This window comes from Physeter macrocephalus, chromosome 18 (assembly GCF_002837175.3).
Source record: "Physeter macrocephalus isolate SW-GA chromosome 18, ASM283717v5, whole genome shotgun sequence".
Lineage (NCBI taxonomy): Eukaryota > Metazoa > Chordata > Mammalia > Artiodactyla > Physeteridae > Physeter > Physeter macrocephalus.
Window position 1 is genome coordinate 70,424,225 of NC_041231.1, and position 16,633 is coordinate 70,440,857.

The 16,633-nt window shown below is 38.7% G+C and overlaps 1 long non-coding RNA gene across 7 annotated transcripts in view; it reads right to left on the reverse strand.

The window, feature by feature from the left end:
- The window catches only part of LOC102989825 (uncharacterized), a 149,783-nt gene that overhangs the window by 47,229 nt on the left and 85,921 nt on the right, over positions 1 to 16,633 (reverse strand). The gene's annotated exons all lie outside the window — the stretch shown is intronic.

Genomic DNA, 16,633 nt, shown 5'->3' on the forward strand with positions numbered 1-16,633 from the left:
ATAAAACTGTCAGCTGACTTTTCAGCAGAAACTTTGCAGGCCTGAAGGAGTGGCATAATACATTCAAAGTGATGAAAGAAAAAAAACCTACAACCAAGAATACTCTACCCAGCAAGGCTATCATTCAGATTTGAAGGAGAGATAAAGAGTTTTACAGACAAATCAAAGCTAAAAGAGTTCAGCACCACAAATCTGGCTTTACAAGAAATGTTAAAGGAACTTCTCTAAACGGAAAAGAAAAGACCACAACTAGAAAAATGAAAATTATAAGAGGAAAAAAAATCTCATTGGTAAAAGCAAATGTATAGTAAAGGTAGTAGATCAAACACTTATAAAGCTAGTAGGAAACTTAAAAGACAAAAGTAGTAAAATCATTTATATCCGCAATAAGTAGTTAAGGGATACACAAAATTAAAAGATGTAAAATATGATGTCAAAAACATTAAGGTGGGGGGGAACAGTAAAAATGCAGGGTTGTTAGAATGTGTTTGACCTATAATAGATACACAAACCCCCCAAAAAAGAGGAATCTAAGCAGAACACTAAAGACAGTCATCAAATCACAAGGGAAGAGAGCAAAAGAAGCAGAAAGGAACAAAAAGGAACTACAAAAACGACCCAAATACAATTAATAAAATGGCAATAAGTACATGCCTATCAATAATTATGTAAATGGACTAAATGCTCCAATCAAAAGATATAGAATGGGTGAATAGATTTTTTTAAAAAAACAAGACCCATATATATGATGCCTACAAGAGACTTACTTCATGTCTAAAGACACACACAGACTGAATGTGAGAGGATGGAAAAAGGTATTCCATGCAAATGGAAATGAAAAGAGAGCTGGAGTAACAATACTTACAACAGAAAAGATAGACTTTAAAACAAAGACTGTAACAGAAGACAGAGAAGGACATTACATAACGATAAAAAGATCAAACCAACAAGAAGATATAACAATTGTAAACATATATGCACCCAGCATAGGAGCACCTAAATACATAAATATCAACAAATGTACAGAAAGTAATTGACAGTAACACAATAATAGTAGGGGACTCTAACACTCCACTTACGTCAAAGGACAGATCATCCAGAGAGAAAATCAATAGAAAACACTGGCCTTCATATATACAATGGAATATTACCCAGCCATAAAAAGAAACGAAATTGAGTTATTTGCAGTGAGGTGGATGGACCTAGAGTCTGTCATACATAGTGAAGTAAGTCAGAAAGAGAAAAACAAATACCGTATGCTAACACATATATATGGAATCTAAGAAAAAAAAAATGGTCATGTGGTGGAACTGAAATGGCAACAGAGCCATAGGCCTCATAGCCTACTTTGGAGTAAATGCAGGGAATTTACCAGTATGTAAAGGGTAGGGATGTTTTGCTTTTTAAAGCATGCTCTGGGTTGAGTTAAGGAATTTCAACGTTTAGAGGAAAGAAAAAACAAACCAGATATTAGATCCTCACCACCCACCACCTTGGAATCTGGTTGGAGCAAGAAAAGGCAAAAGGTTTTCCTCTGCAGCCTGCTCATTTTCAGCAAACACTTCAGTACCCGTGTATGGAGGGACCAGACCTTTTTAACATAATCAAGGGCAAGTAGTGAAATCTTCAGTAATCTGGGCATTGACAAGGGTAGGGTAGGTACCAGTTGCTAAGAACAGCGCATAGAAAAAGCTGTCCTGCAGCCACAGGCTTAAACTGGTCATTACTATTTGAATTCTTAACTATGTGCCAGACACTTAAGCCCTCTCTACACTGAATTTCCAGATATAAGAAGAATGTGGCTGCTACACTGTTTCTACCTTTGGAATCTCACAAAGATCATGTGGTCCTTACCAACCTAAAACTATGCAAGGAAGCAATTCTTGGAGATGTAGTTCAAACCTGGCTTAGTTGACACATTATAAATACCCCCAAGTGTCTAAGCCTCTCTTGAGGCATTAAATATATTCCTGGCCTGGGTCTACTTTGGATAATATGCTTTCATAAAATAACTTTAAAGCCAAATCATAATGCCTGCAGCAAGAAGTTATCTCCTTAAAAGCTTCTGACTGAGGAGATAAGGTGGGCAGAACAAGTAGCTAATGACTAGTATTGGGGGAGGCAATGGCTAATTCTAGTTACTCTAACTGATTTGATGTCTGCTTACAACCACATTTCCACACTGAGAACTTCTGATCGTTTCAGTGTAAAAACGTGAACCCACATATATACCCTTGCCCTTTACAGATACCAAAGTCTTCCTAAAGGTGACACCAGCCGAAACATAATAAACTCATATGACCCCCCCCCACTGAGGGTTCAAGGAACTCATGCATTCCTTTACTCATCACCGTCTCAGCATTTAGTACACTGTGCCCAAACTAGTACTTAGTAGATGCTCAATAAATTGGCTTCTTCCCTTTCTCATAAGGCAGCCTCACATCTCTATTTCAGTGGCCCTTCATTCCTGTTACTTGCCTTGAAATGTGGAGGCCAGAACCACATGGTTTTCTAGCAGTGCCTGCCGGCAACCTGATTTTGGTCCTTGATGTATTGGGAAGCAGCAACAACTTGACTTGGGGCAGGGGACATAACTGCAAAATGGATCTGTGGTCTTCAGGCCACACTGATCATAAATCTATTTCCACTATTAACTCAGTTCATCAGCCCAACAGATCATATGTGAAGTGGAGGAGGATTCTGGGGATATGGAAGAGTAGGAAGCACCAGGACTCTCTCTCCCACCTAGACAACAATTATACTGGCAGAATCTGTCTAATGTAACTATTTTGGAATTCTGGAGTCTGTTGAAACCTTGCAACGTCCAGGCATGGATGGTATATTGTAGGCAATTTTAGTCAGTTTCAGCTAGTACAATAGCAGCTACCCATCCACCACCACCAGCCACATGGCAGGCAGCTCTGCAAGTTTTCTGGCACAGCTTGTGGGAGCTAGGGTGGGCAAAAAGGACTCTGTCCCCTGAATATTAAGCATCTGTCCTCTGAGTAGGATTGCTGCTTGATTACTGAAGTGCAAAGTGGCAGGAAGCCACTGTCTCATCTCCCCCGCTCCCCCATCATTGTAAGCCCCTCCATCTCTGGCTCAAGTGACTTCCAGGGGAATTTAAAGGACCAGTGGCCTTTTGCCCTCCCCTCGCCTTCACTTTTTGCATTTTCCTCTTTCAGGAGCCAGACAGTAAAGACTGGGACATTCAAAAACAACTGCCTATATGGGGAAAATTAGAAAGTGACAATATATGTCCAGGGAAAGGCTCAGAAAAGACCTGAGAAGATGTTAACTTTACACCTCAGACCAATATTCAGCACAGAGACAGCCTACAACAATCAAAAATAACAAACAAATTTTAAAAACCCAGAAAACCCTGGGGATGAGGGAGAACCTGATTTCCAGAGTTAATACCACATTATTAGATTCACATGGCCAGTGTTCAACAAAAAAATCACAAGACATGCAAAGAAACAGGAAAGTATGGCCCATTCAAAGGAAAAAATAATTCAACAGAATCTTTCCCTGAAAAAGACCTCTTCACAGATATACTACCAAAATTTTTAAACGACTGTCTTAAAGATACTCAAAGAACTAAAGGTAGATATGAAGAAAGTCAAGTAAACAATGTGTAAACAAAATGGAACTATCAGTAGAGATTTTAAAAACCTAAAGAAACCAAAAAAATTCTGGAGCTGAAAAGCACAATAACTGCAATGAAAAATTCACTAGGCATATTCAAAGGCAGATATGAGCAGGCAAAGGAAAAAACTAATGAACATTAGGATATGACAGTGAAATTATTGAGACAGAAGAACAAAAAGAAAAGATTGAAAAAAGTGAACAGAGCCTAACGGACCTGTGGGACACCATCAAGTGGACATCATGAGACTCCAGAAGAAGAAGAGAGAGAAAGGGGCAGAGAAAATATTAGAAGACATAATGTTTGAAAAGTTCCTAAGTTTAGTGAAACACACAAATGTAAACATCCAAGAAGCTCAACAAATTCCGAGTAAGATTAATTCAAAGAGACCCAAACCAAGACACATTATAATCATACTTTCAAAAAGACAAAGATGGGGTTTCCCTGGTGGTTCAGTGGTTAAGAATCCGCCTGCCAATGCAGGGGACACGAGTTCAAGCCCTGGTCCAGGAAGATCCCACATGCCGTGGAGCAACAGCCTGTGTGCCACAACTACTGAGCCTGCGTTCTAAAGTCCATGTGCCACAACTACTGAGCCCACGTGCCACAACTACTGAAGGCCACGCACCTAGAGCTGTGCTCTGCAACAAGAGAAGCCACCACAATGAGAAGCCTGCACACGGCAACAAAGCGTAGCCCCTGCTCGCCGCAACTAGAGAAAGCCCGCGTGCAGCAGCAAAGACCCAACACAGCCAAAAATAAATAAATTTTTTTAAAAAAAAGACAAAGATTGAATCTTGAAAGCAGCAAGAGAGAAGCAAGTCGTCACATACCAGGGAGTGTCAACGAGATCATCATCAGATAATTTGGAGGCCCACCAGTGCACAGGCTCCAGCCCTGGGGCCCACAGCCAGCCAGGCCAGGACCTGGCCCCACCCACCAGCAGCCTTCGCACAAGGCAGGGCCTGGCAGCCAACCAGGCCAGGGACCAGCCCCACCTACCAGCCCACACACAGTAGTCAGCCCCACCACAACAGAAGGGCCAATGGAGCACATATAAAGGACACCCCTAGATCATACAGGTTTGCATCCAGAGGGTGGTGTACTACCAGACCCCCGTAAGGACATCTACAAATGGCCACTTCTCCAAGATTGGGAACTGTAACCCACCTACCTAATACATACAAATGACCACAGAGAATTAGGCAAAATGAGACAACAAAGGAATATATTTCAAATGAAGAAACAAGACAAAACCCCAGAAGTACAACTAAGTAAAGTGGAGATAAGCAATCTACCCAATAAAGAGTTCAACGTAATGATCATAAAGATGCTCAGTGAACGTAGGAGAAGAAAGGATGAACAGAGTGAGAAGTTCAACAAAGAGTTAGAAAATATAAAGCAGAATCAAAGAGTTGAAGAATACAATAACAAATTAAAAATACACTAGAAGGAATCAAGAGTAGATTGTATGATACAGAGGAATGGATCAGTGAACAGGAAAACAGAAGTGGAAATCTAAGCTGAAAAAAAAAAAGAAGTTTTAAAACATGAGTACAGTTTAGGGAATTCCCTAGTGGTCCTCCTTACAATGCAGGCAATGTGGGTTCGATCCCTGGTCAGAGAACTAAGATCCCATGCTGCGGGGCAACTAAGCCCACATGCCACAACTATTGAGCTTGCGTGCCTCAACGAGAGAGCCTGCATGCCACAACTACAGAGCCCATGTGCCCTGGAGCCCACGCACCACAACTAGAGAGAGAAAACCCACACACAACAACTAGAGAGAAGCCCACAAGCTGCAACTAGAGAGAAGCCCAAGCACCACAACGAAGAGACCACATGCCTTAACAAAAGACCCCACATGCCTCAACAAAGATCCTGTGTGCCGCAACTAAGACCCGATGCAGCCAAAAAATAAGGAAAATAAATAAATAAAATAAATATTTTAAAAATGAGTACAGTTTAAGAGACCTCTGGGACAATATCAAGCATACTAACATTTGCATTACAAGGGTCCCAGAAGGAGAAAAGAGAAAGGGGCAGAAAATTTATTTGAAGCAATAATAGCTGAAAAAAATTCCCTAACTTGGGGACGGAAACAGATTCAGGAAGCAGAGAGAGTCCCAAATGAGATCAACCCAAGAAGTTCATACCAAGACATATTGTAATTTAAACGGCAAAAATTAAAGATAAAGAGAGAATGTTAAAAGAAGCAAGGGAAAAGCAAATAGTTAACATACAATGGAACTCCCATAAAACTGTCAGCTGACTTTTCAGCAGAAACTTTGCAGGCCTGAAGGAGTGGCATAATACATTCAAAGTGATGAAAGAAAAAAAACCTACAACCAAGAATACTCTACCCAGCAAGGCTATCATTCAGATTTGAAGGAGAGATAAAGAGTTTTACAGACAAATCAAAGCTAAAAGAGTTCAGCACCACAAATCTGGCTTTACAAGAAATGTTAAAGGAACTTCTCTAAACGGAAAAGAAAAGACCACAACTAGAAAAATGAAAATTATAAGAGGAAAAAAAATCTCATTGGTAAAAGCAAATGTATAGTAAAGGTAGTAGATCAAACACTTATAAAGCTAGTAGGAAACTTAAAAGACAAAAGTAGTAAAATCATTTATATCCGCAATAAGTAGTTAAGGGATACACAAAATTAAAAGATGTAAAATATGATGTCAAAAACATTAAGGTGGGGGGGAACAGTAAAAATGCAGGGTTGTTAGAATGTGTTTGACCTATAATAGATACACAAACCCCCCAAAAAAGAGGAATCTAAGCAGAACACTAAAGACAGTCATCAAATCACAAGGGAAGAGAGCAAAAGAAGCAGAAAGGAACAAAAAGGAACTACAAAAACGGCCCAAATACAATTAATAAAATGGCAATAAGTACATGCCTATCAATAATTATGTAAATGGACTAAATGCTCCAATCAAAAGATATAGAATGGGTGAATAGATTTTTTTAAAAAAACAAGACCCATATATATGATGCCTACAAGAGACTTACTTCATGTCTAAAGACACACACAGACTGAATGTGAGAGGATGGAAAAAGGTATTCCATGCAAATGGAAATGAAAAGAGAGCTGGAGTAACAATACTTACAACAGAAAAGATAGACTTTAAAACAAAGACTGTAACAGAAGACAGAGAAGGACATTACATAACGATAAAAAGATCAAACCAACAAGAAGATATAACAATTGTAAACATATAGATATGGGAACATATGTATATGTATAACTGATTCGCTTTGTTATAAAGCATAAACTAACACACCATTGTAAAGCAATCATACTCTAATAAAGATGTTAAAAAAAAAACACTGGCCTTAACACATTAGATCAGATGAAATTATATGCACCCAGCATAGGAGCACCTAAATACATAAATATCAACAAATGTACAGAAAGAAATTGACAGTAACACAATAATAGTAGGGGACTCTAACACTCCACTTACATATATAAAACATTCCATCCAAAAGCAGCAGAATACACATTCTTTTCAAGTGCACGTAGAATACTATCTAGGATAGATCACATGCTAGGCCAATAAAACAAGTCTCAATACATTTACAAAGACTAGAATCATATCAAGCATCTTTTCTGACCACAATGCTGAGACTAGAAGTCAACTACAAGAAAAAACTGCAAAAAGACACAAACATGTGGAGGCTAAGCAATATGCCACTAAACAACCAATTGGTCATTGGAATAATCAAAGAGAAAATCAAAATATATCTGAAGACAAACATAAGATGGAAACACAATGATCCAAAATCTATGGGATACAGCAAAAGCAGTGCTAAGAGGGAAGTTTATAACAATACAAGCCCAGCTCAGGAAACAAGAAAAACCTCAAATAAATAACAACTCTTCTACACCTAAAGGAACTAGAAAAAGAAAAACAAAAAAATCCCAGTGTTAGTAGAAGGAAAGTAACCATAAAGATCAGAGCAGAAATGAATGAAATAGAAACAAAAAGAAAGAAAGAAAGGGAAAGAAAGAGAAAAAGAAAGAAAAGATCAATGAAACTTAGAGCTGGTTGTTTGAAAAGATAAACAATATTGATAAACGTTTAGCCAGACTCATGAAGAAAAAAAGCAAGAAGGCCCAAAGAAATAAAATCAGCAATGAAAAAGAAGTTAAAACTGACACCACAGGGCTTCCCTGGTGGCGCAGTGGTTGCAAGTCTGCCTGCCAATGCAGAGGACGCAGGTTTGTGCCCTGGTCCGGGAAGATCCCACATGCCGCGGAGCGGCTAGGCCCGTGAGCCATGGCCACTGAGCCTGTGCGTCCGGAGCCTGTGCTCCACAACGGGAGAGGCCACAACAGCGAGAGGCCCGTGTACCACACAAAAAAAACAAAAACAAAAAACTGACACCACAGAAATACAAAGGATCGTAAGTAATTACTACTAACAATATACACCAGTAAGATGGACAATATTGAAGAAGTGGATAAACTCCTAGAAATGTACAATCTCCCAAGACTGAATGACAAAGAAATACAAAGTATGAACAGAACAATTGCCAGTAAAAAAAAAACTGCATCAGTAATAGAAAATTCCCAACGAACAAAAGTCCAGGACCGGACAACTTCATAGGTCAAGTCTACCAAACATCTGAAGAAGAATTAATACCTATCTTTCTTTCTTTTATTTATTTATTTGTTTTATTTATATATATTTTTTAACATCTTTATTGGAGTATAATTGCTTTACAATGTTGTGTTAGTTTCCGCTTTATAACAAAGTGAATCAGCTATACATATACATACATCACCATATCTCCTCCCTCTTGCATCTCCCTCCCACCCTCCCTATCCCACCCCTCTAGGTGGACACAAAGCACCGAGCTGATCTCCCTGTGCTATGCGGCTGCTTCCCACTAGCTATCTATTTTAGATTTGGTAGTGTATATATGTCCATTCCACTCTGTCACTTCATCCCAGCTTACCCTTCCCCCTCCCCATGTCCTCAAATCCATTCTCTATGCCTGCGTCTTTATTCCTGTCCTGCCCTAAGTTCTGAAGAAAGCTTTTTTTTTTTAGATTCCATATATATGTGTTAGCATACAAATACCTATCTTTCTTAAGCTATTCCAAAAGTGGCAGAGAAAGGAATGCTTCTGAACTCATTCTATGAGGCCAACATTTCCCTGATGCCAAAACCAGATAAAACACCAGAAGGAAAGAAAATTACAGGCCAATATCCCTGATGAACATAGATGCAATAATCCTCAATAAAATATTAGCAAAGCGGACTTCCCTGGTGGCACCATGGTTAAGAATCCGCCTGCCAATGCAGGGGACGTGGGTTCGAGCCCCGGTCCAGGAAGATCCCACATGCCGCGGAGCAACTAAGCCCATGTGCCACAACTACTAAGCCTGTGCTCTATGGCCCGTGTGCCACAACTACTGAGCCCACATGCCACAGCTACTGAAGCCCGTGTGCCTAGAGCCCGTGCTCCGCAACAAGAGAAGCCACTGCAATGAGAAGCCCGCACACTGCAACGAACAGTAGCTCCCACTCACCACAACTAGAGAAAGCCCACACGCAGCAACGAAGACTCAACGCAGGCAAAATTAATTAATTAATTAATTAATTAAATTTATAAAAATTCATATATATTAGCAAACCAAATTCAACAATTCATTTAAAGGATCATATACCATGTCAAGTGGGATTTATCCCAGGGATGCAAGGATTTTCCAATATCCGCAAATCAATCAGTGTGATACACCACATCAACAAATTGAATTATAAAAACCATATGATCATCTCAATAGATGCAGAAAAAGCTTTCGACAAAATTCAACACTCATTTATGATAAAAACTCTCCAGAAAGCGGGCATAGAGGGAACCTACCTCAACATAATAAAGGCCATATAAGACAAACCGACAGCTAACATCATACTCAATGATGAAAAGCTGAAAGCATTTCTCCTAATATCAGGAACAAGACAAGGATGTCCACTCTCACCACTTTTTTTCAACATAGTTTTGGAAGTCCTAGCTATGGCAATCAGAGAAGAAAAAGAAATAAAAGGAATTCAAATTGGAAAAGAAGAAGTTAAACTAACTGTTTGCAGATGGCATGATACTACACATAGGAAATCCTGAAGACACTACCAGAAAACTACTAGAGCTCATCAATGAATTTGGTAAAGTTGCAGGTTACAAAATTAATATGCAGAAATCTGTTGCATTTCTATACACTAACAACGAAAGATCAGAAAGAGAAATTCAAGAAACAATCCCATTTACCATCGCATTAAAAATAATAAAATACCAAGGAATAAACCTACCTAAGGAGACAAAAGGCCTATACTCTGAAAAGTATAAGACGCTGATGAAAGAAATTGAAGACGACACAAACAGATGGAAAGATATACCATGTTCTTGGATTGGAAGAATCAATATTGTGAAAATGACTATACTACCCCATGGCAATCTACAGATTCAATGCAATCCCTATCAAATTACCAATGGCATTTTTCACAGAATTAGAACAAAAACATCTTAAAATTTGTATGGAGACACAAAAGACCCTGAATAGCCAAAGCAATCTTGAGAACGAAAAACAAAGTTGGAGGAATCAGGCTCCCTACCTTCAGACTATACTACAAAGCTATAGTCGTCAAAACAGTATAGTACTGACACAAAAACAGAAATATAGATCAACAGAACAGGATAGAAAGCCCAGAAATAAACCCATGCACCTATGATCAATTAATCTACAACAAAGGAGGCAAGACTATACAATGGTGGAAAGACAGTCTCTTCAATAAATGGTGCTGGGAAAACTGGACAGCAACATGTAAAAAAAATGAAATTAGAACATTCTTTAACACCATACACAAAAAAAAGCTCAAAGTGGATTAAAAACCTAAATGTGAGACTGGATACTATAAAACTCTTAGAGAAAACCATAGGCAGAACACTCTCTGACATAAATTGCAGCAATATCTTTTTCAATCCGTCTCCCAGAGTAATGGAAATAAAAACAAAAATAAACAAATAGGACCTAGTTAAACTTAAAAGCTTTTGCACAGCAAAGGAAACCATAAACAAAATGAAAAGACAACCAAGAGAATGGGAGAAAATATTTGCAAATGATGTGACCAACAAGGGATTAGTCTCCAAAATTTACAAACAGCTCATGTGGCTTAATATCATCAAAACAAACAACCCAATCAAAAAGTCGGAAGAAGACCTATATAGACATTTCTTCAAAGAAGACATACAGATGGCCAAGAAACACATGAAAAGATGTTCAACATCACTAATTATTAGAGAAATGCAAGTCAAAAGTACAATGAGATATCACCTCACACCAGTCAAAATGGCTATCATCAGGACTTCCCTGGTGGCACAGTGGTTAAGAATCTGCCTGCCAATGCAGGCGACACAGGTATGAGCCCTGGTCTGGGAAGATCCCACATGCCATGGAGCAACTAGGCCCATGCACCACAACTACTGAGCCTGCACTCTAGAGCCCATGAGCCACAACTACTGAGCCTGTGTGCTGCAACTACTGAAGCCCGCGCACCTAGAGCCCATGGTCTGCAACAAGAGAAGCCACTGCAATGAGAAGCCTGCGCACCACAACGAAGAGTAGCCCCCACATGCCACAACTAGAGAAAAGCCCGCATGCGGCAACAAAGACCCAACGCAGACAAAAATATATAAATAAATACATAAATAAATAAATTTTTTTAAATGGCTATCATCAAAAAATACATAAACCATAAATGCTGGAGAGGGTGTGGAGAGAAGGGAGCCCTCCTACACTGTTGGTGGGAATGTAAATTGGTACAGCCACTATGGAGAACAGTATGGAGGGTCCTTAAAAAACTAAAAACAGAGCTACCATATGATCCTGCAATCCCACTCCTAGGCATATATCTGGAGAAACACGGTACAAAAGGATACATGCACCCCAATGTTCACTGCAGCACTGTTTACAATAGCCAAGACACGGAAGCAGCCTAAATGTCCATTGACAGAGGAATGGATAAAGAAGATGTGGTACATATATACAATGGAATATTACTCAGCCATTAAAAGAATGAAATAATGCCATTTGCAGCAACATGATGGACAAAGAGACTGTCATACTGAGTGAAGTAAGTTGGACAGAGAAAGACAAATACCACATGATATCACTTATATGCAGAATCTAAAAAGAAATGATACAAAACAGAAACAGAATCACAAACTTAGAGAAGGAACTTATGGTTACTGGGGGGAAGAGTGGGGGGAAGGGATAGTTAGGGAGTTTGAGATTGACATGTACACACTGCTTTATTTAAAATGGATAACCAACAAGTACCTACTGTATTGCACAGGGAACTCTGCTCAATATTATGTAACAACCTAAATGGGAAAAGAATTTGTAAAAGAATAGATACATGTATAACTGAAACACTTTGCTGTACACCCGAAACTACCACAACACTGTTAATCAACTATACTCCAATATAAAATAAAAAGTTTAAAAAAATGTTTTTAAATGAAAAGATATATTGTGCTCATGGATTGGAAGGATTAATATTGTTAAAGTGACGATACTCCTTAAGGCAATCTACAAATTCAATGCAATCCCTATCACAATATCAATGGCATTTTCATAGAACTATAATAAATAATTCTAAAATTTGTATGGAAACACAAAAGATCCTGAGTGGCCAAAACAATCTTGAGAAAGAATAACAGAGCTGGAGGTATTATGCTCCCTGATTTTAAACTATACTACAAAGAGCTACTACAGTAATCAAAACAGTATGGTAATGGCACAAAAAACATAGGTAAATGGAACAGAATAGAGAGCCCAGATGAACCCACACTTACAAGGGCAATTAATCTATGACAAAGGAATCAAGAATATACAATGGGGAAAAGAGAGCTTCTTCAATAAATGGTGTTGGGAAACTGGACAGCTACATGCAAAATAATCAGAATCAAACTGGAGGATGTGGAGATAAGGGAACCCTTGTGCACTATTGGCGGGAATGTAAATTAGTGCAGCCACTATGGAAAACAGTATGGAGGTTCCTCAAAAAATTAAAAATAGAACTAACATACAATCCAGCAATTACACTTCTGGGTATTTTTCCAAAGAAAATAAAAACAATAATTCAAAAAGATACATGTGCACCCCTATGTTCACTGCAGCATTATTTACAACTGCCAAGATATGGAGCAACCTAAGTGTCTATCAATGGATGACTGGATAAAGAAGATGTGGGGTCTGTGTGTGTATATGGAATATTTTATCAGCCATAAAAAAGAATGAAATCTTGCCATCTACAACAATATGGATGGGCCTAGAGATACTATGCCAAGTGAAATAAGTCAGACAGAGAAAGGCAAATATTGAACGGTTTCATTTACATGTGGAATCTAGAAAACAAAACAGATGAACAAATATAATACAACAGAAACAGAATCATAGATACAGAAACAAAAAGGTGCTTGCCAGAGGGGAGAGGGTGGGGGATGAGTGAAATAGGCGAGAGAAATCAAGAGGTACAAACTTCCAGTTTCAAAATAAATGAGTCATGGGGAGGAAATGTACAGTGTGGGGAATACAGTCAATAATAATGTAATGTCTTTGTATGGTGATAGATGGTAACTAGACTTATCATTTTGTAATTCACAGAAATATCAAATCATTATGTTGTAGTGTTGTAGGTCAAGTATACTTCAAAAAACAAATAAACTCATAGAAAAAAAAAATGGAGGCAAGAAGTCAGTAGGCCAGTATATTCAAAGTGCTCAAATTAAAAAGTCAACCAGGGGCTTCCCTGGTGACGCAGTGCTTGAGAGTCTGCCTGCCGATGCAGGGGACACGGGTTCGCGCCCCGGTCCGGGAGGATCCCACATGCCGCGAAGCGGCTGGGCCCGTGAGTCATGGCCACTGGGCCTGCGTGTCCAGAGCCTGTGCTCCGCAACGGGAGAGGCCACAACAGTGAGAGGCCCGCGTACCACAAAAAAAAAAAAAAAAAAAAAAAAAAAAAAGAGTCAACCAAAAGTCCTCTATCCAGCAAAAGTGAGAGAGAAATTAAGATATTCCTAGATATACAAAAGCTGAGGAAATTTGTGACCACTAAGAGCTGCTCAAGTGAGACCTCCAAGGTGAAATGAAAGGACCCTAGACAGTACCTCAAAGCCATATGGAGAAATGAATATTTCAATAATGGTAAATACATGGGTAATAATAAAAGCTAGTATTATTATAAAAATGATTTGTAACTGTACTTTTTGTTTTCTACGTGATTTAAGAGACTAATACATCTAAAGAAAAAAATTATTAATGTAAAAGTATATTACTGTAACTTTGGTTTGTAACTCCAAATCTTGGTTTTCTACATAATTTAGGAAACATACATTTAAAAGAATGATTACTTATGCATTGCATACACAATGTATGAAGATGCAATTTTATGACATCAACAAGTGAAATGGTTGGGGATGGAGCTGTAAAGGACAAGTTTTTGTATGTTATGAACCTGCTATAAATTCAAATTAGAATACTATAACTTTATGTTAAATGTAATCTCTATGGTAACTAGAAAAAATAGCTACAGAATATACAAAGGAGAAATTTAAACATTCCACTAAAAAAAAATCAACTAAACACGAAAGAAGACAGGAATGCAGCAAATGAAGGACAAAAAAGCTATACGACATATAGGAAACAAAAAAACAAATATCACAATAACAGAAGTCTCTCCCTATCTGTAATTACTTTAAATGTAAGTGGATTCAACTCTCCATTCAAAAGACAGAGATGGGCAGAATGGATGAATACACATGATCCAAGTATATGCTGCCTACAAGAAACTCACTTGAGATCCAAAAACACAAACATGTTGAAGGTGAAAGAATAAAAAAAACATTCCATACAAATTGTAACAAAAATAGGGCAGGAATGGATATACTAACATCAGACACAATAGACTTTAAATCAGAAAAGTTTACAAAACAAAGAAGGACATTGTATAATAAATGTTTCAATACAGCAAGAAACTTTAACAATTACAATGTTTAAGCACCTAATGACCAACAATTAAAATATAGGAAGCAAAAATAGACAGAATTGAAGGGAGAAAGAGACATTTCTACAATAACAGTTGGAGACATCAATACCCCACTTGCAAGAATGGATAGAACAACCAGACAGAAGATAATTAAGGAAACAGAGGACTAGACCTAACAGACATATACAGAACAACACCCAACAATAACATGATATACATTCTTCTCAAGTACACCTGGGGCATTTTCCAAGAGAGAGCATATGTTAGGCCACAAATTAAGTCTCAATAGATTTTAAAAAGATAAATGTCTTACTAAGTATCTTCTCTGACCACAATAAGATGAAGTTGGAAATCAAGTACAAAGAAAACTGGAAAGTACACAAAATTGTGGAAATTAATACACTTTAAAAAACAGGAGTCGCAGGCTTCCCTGGTGGCGCAGTGGTTGCGCGTCCGCCTGCCGATGCAGGGGAACCGGGTTCGCGCCCCGGTCTGGGAGGATCCCACATGCCGCGGAGCGGCTGGGCCCGTGAGCCATGGCCGCTGAGCCTGCACGTCCGGAGCCTGTGCTCCGCAACGGGAGAGGCCACAACAGAGGGAGGCCCGCATACCACAAAAACAAACAAACAAACAAACAAACAAAAAACAGGAGTCAAAAAATAAATCACAAGTGATATTAGAAATACCTAAAGATAAATGAAAATAAAACACAGCATACCAAAACTTATGAGACACAGCAAAAGTGGTACTAAGGGGAATTTTTTTTTTTTTTTTTTTGGTTGTGCCACACAGCTTGTGGGATCTTAGGACTGAAGATCAAGGACTGAACCAGGCCCTCAGCAGTGAAAGCGCTGAGTCCTAATCACTGGACCACAAGGGAATTCCCTAAGGGGAAATTTTTTAGCTATAAACACTTACACTAAAAACCAAGAAAGATCTCAAATCAACAACCTAACTTTATAATTTAAGTGACTAGAAAAACACAAACTAAACCCAAAACTAGCAGAAGAAAGGAAATAATAAAGAGTAGATATAGATGAAATGGAAAATAGAAAAATAATACAGAAAATCAATGGAATGATAAGTTAGTTCTTTGAAAATATCAAGAAATTTGCAAAACTTTAGCTAGACAGACTAAAAAAGAGAGAAGACTCAAGTTAGTAAAATCAGAAATTAAAGTGGGGAGATTACTACCAATTCTATAGAAATAAGAGACCACAATGAACAATTATATGCCAGCAGATTGGACAACCGAGAATAAATGGATAAATTTCTAGAAACGTACAAGCTACCAAGACTGAATCAGGAAGAAATTGGAGCAGATCAATTACTAGCAAGGAGATTGAATCAGTAAGCAAAAATCTCCCAATGAAGAAAGGCCCAGGACCAGATGGCTTCACTGGTGAATTCTATCAAACATTTAAAGAAAAATTAACATCAATTCTTCTCAAACTCTTCTAAAAAATCAAAGAGGTGGGAACATTCCCAAACTCATTGTCAAACAAGACAACGGTGCCCACCCTCAGCACTCCTACTCAACACAGTATTGAAAGTCCCATCCAGAGCAATTAGGCAAGAAAAATAAGTAAAAGGCATCAGAATCAAAAAGGGGGACATCCCTGGTGGCCCAGTGGCTAAAACTCCACACTCTCAATGCCGGAGGCCTGGGTTCGATCCCTGGTCAGGGAACTAGATCCCACATGCCACAATTAAGAGTTTGCATGCCACAACTAAAAGATCCCATGTGCCACAACTAAAAGATCCTGCATGTGCAACTAAAGATCCTGTGTGCGGCAATGAAGATCCCGCATGCTGCAACTAAGGCCCAGCACAGCAGAATGAATGAAAAGAAAGAAAGGGAGGGAGAGAGGGAGAGAGGGAGGGAGGGAGGGAGGGAGGGAGGGAGGGAGGGAAGGAGGG